The following is a 16,226-nucleotide window of genomic DNA, read 5'->3' as shown; positions in this document are numbered from 1 at the left end:
CTCTCCTTCAGATTTCCCCCGCTTCATTTTTCCCTTCCTTCTCCTAATGTCCTCCATGCTATTCCTTATGTTCCACAAATAAGTGAAACCATATGATAATTGACTTTCTCTGCTTGACTTATTGCACTTAGCATAATCTCCTCCAGTCCCATCCATGTTGATGTAAAAGTTGGGTATTCATCCTTTCTGATGGCTTAGTAATATTCCATTGTATATACAAACCACATCTTCTTTATCCATTCATCTGTTGAAGGGCATCTCGGCTCTTTCCACAGTTTGGCTACTGTGGACATTGCTGCTATGAACATTGAGGTGCATGTGGCCCTTCTTTTCACTACATCTGTGTCTTTGGGGTAAATACCCAGGAGTGCAATTGCTGGGTCATAGGGTAGCTCTATTTTTAACTTTTTGAGGAATCTCCACACTATTTTTCAAAGTGGCTGTACCAACTTGCTTTCCCACCAACAGTATAAGAGGGTTCTCCTTTCTCCACAACCTCTCCAACATTTGTTGTTTCTTGCCTTGTCAATTTTTGCCATTCTAACTGGTGTAAGGTGGTATCTCATTGTGGTTTTGATTTGAATTTCCCTGATGGCTAATGATGATGAACATTTTTTTCATGTGTCTGTTAGCCATTTGTATGTCTTCTTTGGAGAAGTGTCTGTTCATGTCTTCTTCCCATTTTCTGACTTGATTATTTGTTTTTTGGGTGTTGAGTTTGAGAAGTTCTTTATAGATCTTGGATACCAGCCCTTTATCTGTAGTGTCATTTGCAATTATCTTTTCCCATTCTGTGAGCTGCCTCTTTGTTTTGTTGACTGTTTCCTTTGCTGTGCAGAAGTTTTTATCTTGATGAGGTCCCAAAAGTTCATTTTTGCTTTTGTTTCACTAGCCTTTGGAGATGTATCTTGAAAGAAGTTGCTGTGGCCGATGTCAAAGAGGTTACTGCTTATGTTCTCCTCTAGGATTTGGATGGATTCCTGTCTCACATTGAGGTCTTTCATCCATTTTGAGTTTATCTTTGTGTATGGTGTTAGAGAATGGTCGAGTTTCATTCTTTTGCATGTGGCTGTCCAATTTTCCCGGCACCATTTATTGAAGAGACTGTCTTTTTTCCATTGAATATTTTTTCCTGCTTTGTCAAAGATTATTTGACCGTAGAGTTGAGGGTCCACATCTGGGCTCTCTATTCTGTTCCATTGGTCTTGGAAGCTAAAGACCACTCTGCTCAAGAATGTTTGAGTCAACCAGGAAATCAAAGAAGAACTTAAACAATTCATGGAAACCAATGAGAACAAAAACACATCAGTCCAAAACCTATGGGATACTGCAAAGGCAGTCCTAAGGGGAAAATACATAGCCATCCAAGCCTCACTCAAAAAAATAGAAAAATCCCGAATTCACCAACTAACTCTGCGCCTTAAAGAACTAGAGAAAAAGCAACAAATGATGCCTAAGCCTTGCATTAGAGGAGAAATAATTAAGATTAGAGCAGAGATCAATGAATTAGAAACCATAAACACTGTAGATCAGATCAATGAAACTAGAAGCTGGTTCTTCAGAAGAATTAATAAGATCGATAAACCACTGGCCAGACTTATCCAAAAGAAAAGAGAAAGGACCCAAATTAATAAAATTATGAATGAAAGGGGAGAGACCACGGCTAACACCAAGGAAATAGAAAACAATTATTAGAAGTTATTATCAACAACTATATGCCAATAAGCTGAGCAACCTGGATGAAATGGATGCCTTCCTGGAAACCTATAAACTCCTAAGACTGAAACAGGAAGAAATTGACAAGCTGAACAGGCCAATAACCAGTAACGAGATTGAAGCAATGATCAAAAACCTCCCAAGGAACTAGGATTCTTAACAGAACATGAGTCAGAAGAGGTCTTCAAAATGCAATAGAGCAGATTAAATATGACAGATTGGTGCATACATAGGACTGTGTCCTACATTCCATCAAATGGCAAGAAAGGAATTTAAAAGATTTTAGCCCACAAGAGCAAATGACCAGCTGAAGAGCTACCAGCAGAGAAGAGATTTCAACTAATAGTTGGAAAACAGCAAAGGATGAAAGTGTGGCTTTTTGATTCACAAGGAGGAGGAAGGGACAGCTAAGCTGCTACAGAGGAAAATCCTGAAAAGAAATGAGATCTTTGCAGACTCACAACAATGGAAGTCTGGGACATGGGGCACAACTTACCGGAGGAGGCAGGAGGGTGTGTCAGGGCAGAAAACAAGACATAGAGCCAAATCTACACACAACCCGAGTTGAATCCCATATCATTCTCCCACCCAACATAACCAGTCAACTATATCCTCCTCCATATTACTACCTATGCTCCATGCAGAGTCCCAAGAATTCTTTTCTAAGGACATTGAACCCAAGTCTCAGTGATCATCATATTATGTGTTGGGGTTGAGGATAGACATGAAGAGAAATGAAGTAATAAAGTGACAATTCTGCACTGAGAAGGGTGGGACTCCTTAGTTTCTTTTCCCAGCTCTGCTCCCAAAAACCAGGAGCCAGGTTTAACTCTCCAGGCAGGAAATGAAAGAATTTTTCTCTGGAGAAACTAAATAGCTAAAAAACAAACAAACAAACAAAAAACCAAAACAAACAAACAGAAAACAACAAAAGCAAATTTTAAAAATTTCAGATATTGGTGGAGGGAAAACCTGGTGTTAGGTCTCCAGTGTCAAAGCTGATTTTCCCTGCACAACCCCTTCCCCTTACCACACACAAGCCAACACACACACAGAGCTTCCAATCTCCTTTTAAGTGTCTCACTCTAAATATGAATGGACAGCCTAGGATAACCAGACATTAGAGGAAGGCCTCCAATATGAGAGGGACCAAAACAGGCAGAGAGAATAGGGGAAACACTGACAATACACACAGAAATTATGAACATGATTCTCAGAAAAATGAGCAAAGATATTTAATCCCTGAAACAAGATCAGTCTGCCACAAAAAAAATGTAAAAGTGTGTGTTTAGGTTGGGGGTGGGGAATTAGAAAAATATAAAGAGTTTCTAGAAATTAAAAATGTAACAGCAAGAATGAAAAACTTGGGAAATAAGATGAGGAAATAAGAAGAAAAAAAGAATAATGGATAAAGAGACAGACAAATGGAGAGAAAAGGTAAGAAAATCAGAAGATAAATTTGAGAGCCCTGTACCTAACCAATAGGGGCTCTAGAAAGAGATAACAGTGAGGAAGAAATTATGAAAGACATCCTTTTCTCATAACAAAATTCTCCAGGACTAAAGATTAAATTTTTAACTTAATCTTTAGATTAAAATGGTCAATCACAATGAATGAAAAAAGACCAACACCAAGGCACACTGCTGTGAAATTTAAAAAGCTCATCAAGAAAAAGAACATTGTTTTAAGCTTCCAGAGAGAAAAACAGTTCACACACAAAAAAATTACAAATCAGAATGGCAGATTTCTCAATAGTAATTATATAAGGTAGAAGAAAATGCAGCAATGACTTCATAATTTTGAAAGAAATAAAATTCCATACCCAAACTATCAGTGAAGTTTGAGCGTAAAATAAAGACATTTTCAGACATTCAGATCTCAAAAATTTTACTTTCTTCGTACTATTTCTTTGGAGGCTGCTGGAATGCACATTCTAGCAACCCAAAAAAGGAAGCCAACGGAGAAAAAAAAAACAAAAAAACAAAATAGGAATTCATCTGAAAGAAGCTGCAAATGGGATTCAAAAATAAAGCAACACATCTGGATTGGAGTAGAGGGATGAAAAGCTCCAGTTTTAAGAGGAAAAGATGGAACTGATTTTTCGAGCATATGGAAAATACTGATAGGTATGTGTGACAGAGATATTAGAGCATTTGGGGGAAAATTACAATAGGTCCAGAGAAATGTAACAAATGTGAAGAGACAAGTATTAATTCCAAAAGGACTGTACAAGATAGGAGGCATGATTATAGTATATTACTGGGCTTGGCAATGAACATTATTTCCACCATCATCATACTTTAAGCACTGATGATTGATTTAAGCAAAATTTGTGATGCTACTATTTGGGGGTGGGGTGGGGAACAGGATCTGGGGATATTTGTGTAAGAATAAGCTCTCATTGAAAGGGAAACCCTCCTACATTGTTGGTGGGAATGCAAACTGGTGTAGCCACTCTGGAAAACAGTATGGAGATTTCTCAAAATGTTAAAAACAGAACTACCCTATGATCTAGCAATTGCACTACTAGGTATTTACCCAAAGGATACAAAAATACAGATTTGAAGGGGTACATGCACCCCAATGTTTATAGCAGCATTACCAACAATAGCCAAACTATGGAAAGAGCCCAAATGTCCATCAACTAATGAATGGCCAAAGAAGATATATACAATGGAATATTACTCAACCATCAAAAAGAATGAAATCTTGCCATTTGCAACAACATGGATGGAGCTGGAGTGTATTATGCTAAGTGAAGTAAGTCAGAGAAAGAAAAATACCATTTGATTTCACTCATGTGGAATTGAAGTAACAAAACAGATGAACATATGGAAAGGGGGAAGAAAGAGAGGGGGAAACAAACCATAAAATACTCTTAATTGAGGGTTGATGGAGAAAGGTGAGTGGGAGATGGACTAAATGGGTGATGGGTATTAAGAAGGGCACTTGTCACGTTGGAAACTAGGTTTTATATGTAAGTGATGAATCACTAAATTTTCCTGAAACCAATATTACACTATATGTTAACCAATTAGAATTGAAATAAAAATTTGAAAAAGAAAAAAAACTTGAAAAAAAAAGAGAATAAGCCCTCATTTTCTGACAAAAAATTAAGAGATGTCCAAAACTATTAAAATTGTGTGACATACACATCACATTACAAAATGAATGATGAAAATCAAGTGATCATCTCAACAGATGCAGAAAAAGCACGTGACAAAATTCAACATCAATTTATGATAAAAATTCTCAACAAAGTGGATATCGGGAGAAAGTACTTTAACATAATAAAAGTCATTTATGATAAGCCACCACTCATATTCAACATAAAAAAATTGAAAACTTTTCTTCTAAGATCAGGAACAAGACAAGGATGCCCACTTTTGCCATTTTTATTCAACATAGTATTAGAAGTCCTAGCCAGAGCAATTCAGTAAAGAAAAAGAAATAAAAGGCATCCAAATTAGAAAGTAAGAAGTAAAACTGTCACTATTTGCAGATGACATGATTTTATATCTAGAAAATCCTAAAGGCTCCACCCAGAAACAGTTAGAATTTAAAAATTCAGTAAAGTTACGGGATACAATCTCAATATACAGAAATTTGTTGCATTTCTTATACACTAACAATGAACTATCATGAAGAGAAATTAGGAAAACAATCACATTTACAATTGCATCAAAAATGTAAAATATCTAGGAACAAATTTAACTAAAGAGGTAAAAGACCTATACACTGAAAATTATAAGACACTGATCAAAGAAACTAAAGAAGACACAAAGAAATGGAAAGATATTCTATGCTCATGGATTAGAAGAATTAAAATTGTTAAAATGTTCATATTACCCAAAACAATTGACAAATTCAATGCAATCTCTAACAAAATTCCAATGACATTTTTCACAGAAGTATAACAAACAATCCTGAAACTTCTGTGGAACCACAAAAGATCCTGAACAGCCAAAGCAACATTGAGAAAGAAATGGAGAGCTGGAGGCATGATGCTCCCTGATTTTTTTTTTTTTGGCTTTTTAACTTTTTATTTTAATTCCAGTTAGTTAACATATGGCACTATATTAGTTTCAGGTGTACAATATAGTGATTCAACAATTCCACACTCCCTGATTTCAAACTATACTACAAAGCTTTAGCAATTAAAACAGTATGGTACTGGTATGACGATAGGCATATAGATTAATGGAATAGAACAGAGAGCCCAGGAATAAACATGTATGGCCAATTAATTTATGACAAAGGAGGAAAGAATATACAATGGGGAAAAGACAGTCTTCAATAAATGGTGTTGGGAAAACTGACAGCCACATGCAAAAGAATGGAATTAAAATACTATCTTAGACCACACACAACTATTAACTCAAAGTGAACTGAAAACTTTAAAGCCAGACCTGAAACAAAAAACTTCCTAAAAGAAAACATGGTCAATGGTCTTGGCAATGGTTTTTTGGATCTGACTCCAAAAGCAAAGGCAATAAAAGCAAAAATGAACAAATGAGACTACATCAAACTAAAAAGCTTCTGCACAGCAAAGGAAACCATCAACAAAATGAAAAGCCAACATACCAAACGGGACAAAACACTTGCAAATCGTATATACAATAAGAGATTAATACTCAAAATATATAAAGAACTCCTACAACTCAAGAGCAAAATAACAAACAATCTAATTTTAAAATTTTTAGACAGATATAACTGACATATAACATTATGTTAGCAAATAGCAGAGGATCTGAACAGACATTTTTCCAAAGAAGACATACAGTGGCCAACAAACACATGAAAAGATGCCCAACAGTCTTTTTTCGTGCCTAGCATAGCCATGTCTCATGGTCACAAGAAGCATCTGAAGCATGTATCAGCTCCAAAGCATTGGACACTGGTCCCCATAAGCTGAGAGAATGTCTCCCTCTCATCATTTTCCTAAGGAACAGACTTAAGTATGTCCTAACAGGAGATGAGGTAAAGATGATCTGTATGCAGTGTTTTATTAAGATTGATGGAATGGTGTGAACTGATATAACCTACCCTGTTGGTTTTATGGATGTCATCAGCATTAACAAGACTGGGGAGAATTTCCATCTGATCTATGACACCAAAGGTCACTTGGCTGTTCATCAGATTACACCTGAGGAGGCCTAGTATAAGTTGAGCAAAGTAAGAATGATCTTTGTGGGGACAAAAGGAATCCCCCATCTGATGACCCATGATGCCTGCACCATCCACTATCCTGATCCCTTCCTCAAGGTGAATGACACTTTCAGATTGATTTGGAGACTGGGAAGATTACTGATTTCATCACATTTGATATTGGTAATCTGTGTATGGTGACTGAGGGTGCTAACCTGGAAAGTATTGGTGTGATCACCAAAGGAAAGGGATACCTTGGTTCTTTTGATATAGTTCATGTGAAAGATGTCAATGGCAACAGCTTCGCCATCCAGCTCTCCAACATTTTTGTTATTGGCAAAGGCAACCAACCATGGATTTCTCTTCCCCATGGAAAGGGTATCTGCCCGGTGGAAGTTTGTCAATAAATACAGTATAGTACTGTAAGTGTATTTTCTCTCCCTTATGGTTTTCTTAATAACGTTTCTTTTCTCTAGCTTACTCTGTTGTAGAAACACAGTATATAATACATACAACATACAAACCATGTGTTAACTGACTATGCTATCAGTAAAGCTTTCAGTCAATAGCAGGCAATGAGTAGCTAAGTTTTGGGGGAGCCAGAAGTTAAACACAGATTTTCAACTGCACAGGAGGGGAGGAGAGGGGACCAGTGCCCCTAACCTCCACATTGTTTAAGGGTCAACTGTATACGCAGAAACCACAGGAACTAATTCACTAAGAACTATGTAGGGGCACTCAGCCCAAAGACAGTTCGGTCTTCGAATCCCACTAATTGAATGTGTCCTGAAAGTGGGGAAATCCCTGGCACGGACCCTTCCCTACCTGGGCACCTTGAGAGCTCCAGCACATCGGAGCAGCGTCCAGAAAGAGACCGAGGGGCTAGAAGAAATGGATGTGCCTCCAGAGACTCATCAGAGCAGGGCAGGAGTCTGAAATGTGTAAATGGAGTGCCAACTGATCTTGTTCACGAGGCACACATCAGGTACCTCCTGAGGACTCTCCAAATCCCCCTGGGGCATTTTGCAGTCACCCAATAGGCTGTGTGAGCAGATGCAATGACACTGGTAAGTTCAGTGTCTTTCTATTTATATAGCCCTGTGACCCCTGTGGGCCGGTGACCTGAAAAAGCAAATCTTCCTGAATGAGGTACTAATTCGCCAGTGCAAGCATCTGGCTCCGGCACAGAATCATACCTGACCAGCTTGGAGTGCTCTTGCCATGGGCAGTCTTCCCGAATAATACCAATCAGAGAGAACATTATGCTAAGCAACTGCCCACACCCTTCAAAAACTTTCAGGACATCACTCGTGAGCTGTCACCCCTCAGACAGCTCCACTAAGTCTGAGAAAGGGGCCATGACCAGGGGGCAAGTCCACAGCTGCCAGTTCCACGGTCTGAGTACCACATCTTAAGAAGAACAAGGGAGCCTGGTGACATAAGCTCTCAGCTTTAGTGTCTGCTTTTCTCCATGGCCAGACCCTTCATCTTGGCCTCTGGACACATCCTCACCTTGAAGAGTCAAAGCCAAGGAAGGCATGCTCTTGGCGCTTGGGTACCAAGGAGGAAGCTCCCATCACCTCCTGGGAAGCAAAGCAGCATTTCTGTGCCTCTTCCCTTCCTCTGGTGGTTCTGTTGTTACAACGCATAAGGGGAATTTTCCCCTTGAGGATCATTTCCATTTCTCTAACAGCAGGGCCTCTCAGAGACCTCATTTGAGCCCCTAACCCGCCCTTTCCAGCCTAGATACTCCAAACCACACATCCCATCATTCAATGATACAGCCTCTCCTAAGCAAGGTCCCCTATTGTTTTTCATAAGTTGATCCTTTTCCTCCAGCTAGATATTCCAGAACAGCAAGGATCAACCTTAGACATCTATTCTATAGTCCCCAAAGCACCCGTCCAAGCCCAATAAATAAGCTGGCACTCAATAAACACGACTTCACTAATGTTTCAAGTCAAATGGCTAGTTTCATAAGGAAGCTGAAAATGGGCTTGTTAGGGGGGAAAAAAACAAACAGAAAAATTTACAGGTCCTTCAAAGTGTTTCTGATATCCTCTCCTTCTTTTTCAGCCCCTTCCACAAGCCCCTGCATGCTAAAAACACATAAATAAGAGTCTAATAGAAGCCAGACGTTTAAAATAACATATTTTCAGATTTTTTTTTTAACAAAGCTTGGACGCCTGTGCAGGCTGTAAATTTACAGTTGATGATCTTCTGCCAGAAGTTCTTTTGGGCGCTTACAGCTGTGAAATACAATCTTTGGTTGACTACACAACCCCTTCGTGCTCCCAGTCTGATTCCAACAGCCCATATTCCTGACAACATAACTCATCACAACAATAATGAAATAACAAGAATATTCATTTGGATTTACACACCACCTTTCACCTAAGGGTCCCTGAGCAACTCCAAACACAGCTGAAATGGTTCTAAACCATGTACCTCTCCAACTTGGATTTAGAAGCTAAAAAAGGAGTCAGTCTGCTGTGTGTAATTCCTTGGCAAAAATCATACACTTTTCCATAAATGGAAACAGTGAGTCCCGGCTCTTCTTCAATAATCTTCTCTACCCTCCTGACACCTTTCTTCTTTGCTGAGAAATAAACCATTGGCATAATCAAGATCCTGCCTTTAAATTTTATTGTTTTGTGTTTTGAAGATTTTTTTTTTTGCAAAATGTAAGTGTACTATAAAAATTAAGTGTCTTTCTACTTTGCAAGATTCACTGAAATAACTTTTATTTCAGATACCTAGAGAATTGGGAAATACCCTCTCTTTTCCATTTCCTTATTTTTTCCACACTTGCATTTTTATTTCTTCATGAACTATAGCTATTTCTTTTTTTTTAAAGATTTTATTTATTTATTTGAGATAGAGAGAGAGCATGAGGGGGCAGGGGAGGGAGAAGCAGACTCCCCGCTGAGCAGGGAGCCTAACACGGGGCTCAATCCTAGGACCCTGGGATCATGACCTGAGCTGAAGGCAGATGCTTAACCAACTGAGCCACCCAGGTGCCCTGAATTATAACTATTTCTTTACTTGTTTATTCTCCTCTACTACAGTGGGAGATTTTTAAAAAAATAAGACCTATATATTTGTACCCTTTCTATATATTTGTATCCTTTCTCTTTGTATGCCAATTTCTCTCAGTGTCATGTGCACAGAGTATATAGATCTGTGATGAATGGACTTGTTTCTGAGTTGCATCCATAATTTAAATTTTTTCTTAAATATATTATAATTAATATATATTACATGATATATTTACATATAATATACAAATATATATTAAATATATTATGACCTCAGTGTTTACATTAGGGTACAAATGAGGGGATAAAAATAGCAAATGCCTAAACCCTATCTTTCATTCTACTGGACCTAAACAAACAGCTACCAATGGTGTTAACCATCATCACTAGAAATAAGGAAACCAATTTACTAGGCCTACCAGCACAGAACCCAGATCTCCTGCTTTGGTCAAACACAGCATTAGAGGGAAATTACTCTGAGCCCTTGGATTATTTCAGCCCTAATCCTGGACATATAAAATGATGACCCTCTTAGAAAACTTTGGCTCTTAGTCACTCATTAAATCTAAATAAGGAATCTACAATGTGTCTGACATTGTGCTAAGGGCTGAGGATATAAGAATGTAAAGTGCATTGCCCTGCCCCCAAAGAACTTATAGTCCAGGGAAGGAAGCCATCAGAGAAACAGAGAAGAGCAGGATAACACTGTAAGCAACGTGACGTAATGATGCACAAGGTGAAAGTGGCTCCATTTGAACCCAACCTGACTGATGCCTCTTCCCAACCACATGTTGGGCCGTGAGCATACTTTAAAACCCTGCGCTCTGAACCTACTTCCCTCCTCTGGAATATCTAGCTATCATCATAGCTGGGGCAGTGCCTCGTCTTGGCATCCTGAGAGCGGTGTTATGTTGCATATTCTAGAAGCTCTCTGGCTTCTTCCCTGGATGCCATCTTTTTGTTCTGTCTTGGCTCTTTACTCTGGAGCCCACAGGCCTGCTTGTCTTCTCTTTGTACTTTAACACTGTGGCTAGATGATATTTTCAGATATTAATGTTTCTTCTCTCTGTATTTGTTTGTTTCCTTCCTCCATTTCAGACTGGTAGCAGTCTTGATATGCCATGACTTCCAGAAGGCATGCATCAGAGCCAAAACCAGAAATAACCAGCAAGTCCTTCTTGCTTTTTTTCCCCCCAAAAAACATGTTTAAGCCTTTACTGGAACTCAGTGGTTTGGAGAAAAGATGGGAGAGAGTATGAAAAACAATAAGGATGGGGCTTCATCCTTCCTTTCTTCCCGGCCCTAGAAAGAAATATCCCTAGGGCAAAAGCAGGAGAGGAAGGAAGAGAGATACCAAAGGGTCCCAGAGCAGCCATGATTCCCCATGCTCTCATAATGTTGACAGCAAAACTCCAAATGGAAGGGCTGGGTGGAGTTTAGGCTAGGCAGACAAAACCCCAGCCAGCATCATGTGGCATAGCCACAGGAGAGAAAAAGGGATCTGGTAGAAGGGTGGCAGCCTTAGCAGTAATCTACCTGGAAAGATGACCAAGGACCAGATAACCACTCTGCATCCTGATGCCTGGCACTGCGTAAGAGGAAGGGAAACTCAAATAAATGAAGTTAAGCTTTGCCCCAGTCAAAATGAAGGGACACTCAGTATGAAGTGAAGCTGACTTATGAATGATAATATACAACGTCTCTAACATACCTGAGTTGTGTGGGCTGACTAGCACCACACTCTTCCTGGATGCCCTTCTCTATGCACAGGGCTTTATCCACTGTTGAATTATACGTCTAAATCTCAGGTTTTGCTTCCTTTCCCTACAATTTGCAGCAAAAAGCAGCAGATATTTCAAGCTGCTTTCTAAATATTTCATTTCAAACTTATCAAGTCCTGAGGTGACTTCTATCTTTTTGATTCTTCCCCACCCCCACCCGACCAACCCAGTTCTCTCCCCCATATTCTTTTCTTTGACAACAGCATTAAAGTCCACTCATATTAAAAACCTCACATATACCCTTAGTTCCTGTATCTCCTTTACCATCCAGACCAGTCAGTTCTACCTTAGGAATCCTCTTCATTGCCTCAGCCATATCCATTTTCCAGACCCTCAGCATGTGTACTCTATTCATGTATTGGCCTCTTCACTGGTATCTGTGTTATCAGACTCTCTTCTACCCTGCCCAAGTCATCCAAGATCCTAGACACCTCCAGCTTCCTGTTAGAGAAAATCCACATTCTTCATCAGGGAATACAGGACTCTGTCTAAATATGGCCTCTGACTACTTCATCCTCCACCACCTTCTATATTCTGCACGCATATACACTCACACACGTACCCCAGAATCTTACCACCTCTTATGAGCCAAGAAGTGACTATCGCTAAGCAATGGATTAAGAAGTGGTAAGCTTGTGGCTTAGTCTAAATGATAAGCTGGTTCATAATTAAGCATGAAGAAAGAGCAAATGTGAAAAAAATCTTCCTTGGTTTCCTTCTAGAATTCTCTTATGTTGCAAGAAAACAAACCCAGGAGAGCCTGTCACTTAGAATATGGTCAACATGAATGGCAACTAAAACTGAATTCTATAAGGCTGCTCTGGCCAGCCTTCCAAGAGTCCTTGGCCATTTTTGTGGCGCTTGGGTGGCTCAGTCGTTAAACATCTGCCTTCGGCTCAGGTCATGATCCCAGGGTCCTGGGATCGAGCCCCGCATCGGGCTCCCTGCTCTGCGGGAAGCCTGCTTCTCCCTCTCCCACTCCCCCCGCTTGTGTTCCCTCTCTCGCTGTGTCTCTCTCTGTCAAATAAATAAATAAAATCTTAAAAAAAAAAAGAGAGAGTCCTTGGCCACTTTTGTGGCACCTGTAATACTGCCATTCTTACAGGATTTTTGTAAGAATGAAGGTGATAGTTGAGGGAGGAGGGGAGTTCTCTGTAAACTTCAAAGTGTTGTACAAAATGTAAGGATTCAGTCTTTTCCCTGTAAATAAATATTCATTCATTTCTGTCTTTTACAATTCAAAATTCCTTAGAAAAATACAACTCACAGAGGGTCTGTCTTATGCAAAAAGGAAATGCCACAGACCCATGAGAATCCAAATAATTTTTAAATGAAAGTATGCTGAGAAATGGCAGGGTATCTTTTACTGAGAACATGGGAATCCATATGAATTCAGAAACATTACACCATGGTTGTTATCATCAGGGCAGCTCTGGTGTGTTTGGCTGAATTTTTAATACTCGAGCTTTTTAATCTTGCATGACTCTCCCTGGCAAAGTCAGTCCAAAAGATGAGACACTTAATAAACATTTGAAGCTGGGGACTAGCTGTTTGTGAAACTCACTGTCCATTAAGTAATTGCAGGTTAGGCTAACTAAAATGTTTTATGGAGAGTAATATATCCATGGTGAGGCTTCATTAAATATGTTACTATTTTTATGGCCCCTTCAGTATGGAAAACAAATAACCTGTCCTTGTTCTCCACAGACTACGCTAACCCCTAAATCTGCTTTGCACTTGCCTTGCATGCAGATCAAGTGTCACAGCTGGTTTTACAAAATGTAAAAGTGCAACCAGTTCTTTGCTGCTTACCAATGCCCTGATAATACATGATGAGGAATAAAGTTTTATTTCAGTATTCCCTGAATGTGTTCTACAGAACATTAGTTCTGTAAGATGGTAACATATATTCTGAAAAAATGGAAAGGAAGGAGGCAGCCATGATAAGGGGCTCCTCCATGAGCAAACAGGTTTGAGAAACAATAGTTTAAACAAAGGTAAGCCGTTTTCCTTCCTTTGGGATATTTAAAGCCTTCAATAGGCCAAAATGCTTTGTGAGTCTCCTAAAGGGGAATATAGTAAATAGAGCACCTCTAAAATTAGTTGACCATAGAACTTATTTTCTATAGAATACAAAAGGTACAAATGTTCCACAGAACATAGTTTAGAAGAGGCTGTTTTATTTAATAAAGCCAAGTAACCAATGACAACCAGTTCAATAATTTCCAGATCATATTTCTCGGTGAAAGTCCTAAGGGAACATCTCCCACAAGCAATATCATTACAAGAAGCATAAGACAGAATCATCTGCAAATGAAGTTTTGAGTAAAACACATTAAGATTTCACTACAGCCTGAGGATCTATAATTCAATATCTGAAGCCATTGTTTCTCTTATGGAGAATAGGAAACGAAATTGACAAAGGAAGTTGCCATATTTTCTACACTTTGCTGCAGGATGACAATTCTCACTTAAGCACAAGAAGGACAATATTAAAAAACAAAAATCCAAGTATGTTTGCTGTCCATGTTTTCCCTTATAATTGTAAAAATCATCTTATGCGCAGCAAGCTTATAAAGTAATGTACGACAGCCAGAGTAGCCAGGGTGACCAAGAATAGGAGCCACATTGTGAAAAACCTCTCATGTGACTCTATGTTGTCATCGCATAATGGATGCTGATGGTGCCCCTCCTGGATCCCTTTTACCTGTCATCCCCCCCACACCCCTGTTGCCATGAATGTTGTTTACTAATAGCTCCAGAGGCTTCCTCCCAGGAAAATTGCCCTCTGCAGAATAGGAGCTAATCTTAGCCAGTAGATTATATCACTCATCCGTCCCAGGGCAGCTTGTAACCAGTGACTGACTGATGTGAGATACAAAAGGCTGGCCTCCTCTCCTCAAGGCAGGACCAGCTATGTGGTACAATTCATCCACGGAGCTCTTCATGAGATCAGGTTAAAGCTGGCCTCTAGCTGAGACCACAGTCCTGCTTAGCTCCTTGCCTGGCCCTATCCTATTTCCCTTACTCTCTTGTTCCTGAGACCACTCCAATAACTAATACACATCCAAATGCCAGTTGCAGGCTCTGCTATTAGGGAACCCAGCCTAAGACATCCAGTTTGCAACTTTGTATCTAAAGAGACAGTTTTTTTTTTCTTTCAATTACAATAATACAGTTCACAATGGCTTGTCCTCTTACCTGCTTCAGGAACCTTACATCATGTTCTAATAAGAGGCCTTAGATCAGTATTTCACATCGTGTGGTCTTGGATCGTGTACACTGGAGTTATCGGGGTGCTTGCTAAAAAGTAGAGATTGCTAAGGCCCACCCCAGACTTACTGAATCAGAATCTCTGAGAGTGGGATCCACAAATTATATTTTATATATCAGGTACTTCTGATATAGTTGAGTTTAAGATCCACTATCAAGATGCCATGATTTAGCCAATTTCCCCCCACCACCACCCTCCCTGTAGTAACTGAGAGACACTCTCAAGTCAGGCTAACTTGTCTTCCTACCTTCTGCCTACTGATAAACTCCTTGGAGAGAAAACAATGCATAAATTTCCAAGTAGAAACTTCCAACATGGTCTATAGAGAGAAAAAAAAAAAAAAAAATGAAACCCAAGCAGATTATTGTCTTGGCTAATGACAAACTACTTCAAAATGTAAATTGTTTCATTTCTTTGAAATCAAAAAATGTAACTTGAGATGACACTCTAAATAAATAAGTTGGAGAAGCTATGTTTAATCATCTAAAATCAATTATTTCTAAGTATTTAGGAGCTATGGGAAGGAAGATAATCTGAAAACATTTTTTTCAAAGCACAATGCAGAAAAGATTTACAGTAGCTCATAAACATCTAAATTGCCGTATTTATTCATCCCATAGAAGTTGACTGTTGCTTGAGAACTATTTACCTAAAAAGTCTCAGATCTCTGAATACACTGTGAAAAACATCACCAAATGCCGTGTTTTTGCATACCTCTGACAAGCGTGGGACAACCACAGTTGTTCACAAGTACCTCAATCAGCAGCACAATCAAAATTAACCACAGATATAAGTTAGTGACAAGAGATCAAACAGAGCTCCAACAGCAAACTTGCTGTCTACCATGGAGCCAAGATGGGTCAAGAGAATCAGAGGGTGGGTGGAGATGGCTTCTAGGGAATGGTGTTTACTGAGCAGCAGTTGATTCAAGCCTAGACTGCTTGGCAGGCAGATATCTCTCTTCATTATCACTGTTTTGGGATGTGTGTGTATGTGTGTGTGTGTGTGTTGGGTTTTTTGATCCAAGAGAAATGAAATGGTCTTGATTCAATGCCAAACAGAGGAGCCACGCAGTTCCTCACTGGCTGGCATTTCTTAATGACCATCTCAGCAGGGATCCCAAAATGAATCAGACCCCTGGAAAGCTCACTCACCCCTAGAAGATGTTCCTAATAATTATCTAGTGCTTGGTTAATAGAGAATACAAGAACACGCTTCTAATCAAAGTGAAGCACCCTTTCAAATCCCAGAAGTCCAAAAGCTACCTGG

At 39.4% G+C, this 16,226-nt stretch overlaps 1 pseudogene; it reads left to right on the top strand.

Moving 5' to 3' along the window:
- Positions 1–6,556: 6,556 nt before the first annotated feature.
- Positions 6,557–7,271, top strand: LOC123836463 (small ribosomal subunit protein eS4, X isoform-like; annotated as a pseudogene).
- Positions 7,272–16,226: the final 8,955 nt, after the last annotated feature.

Source organism: Mirounga angustirostris, unplaced genomic scaffold (genome assembly GCF_029215605.1).
Source record: "Mirounga angustirostris isolate CCGP_5_RB_7025 unplaced genomic scaffold, mMirAng1.0.hap1 SCAF_8, whole genome shotgun sequence".
NCBI classification, from domain to species: domain Eukaryota; kingdom Metazoa; phylum Chordata; class Mammalia; order Carnivora; family Phocidae; genus Mirounga; species Mirounga angustirostris.
Note: the sequence above shows the minus strand (reverse complement) of the source record. Positions and strands in the feature narration are given on the sequence as shown.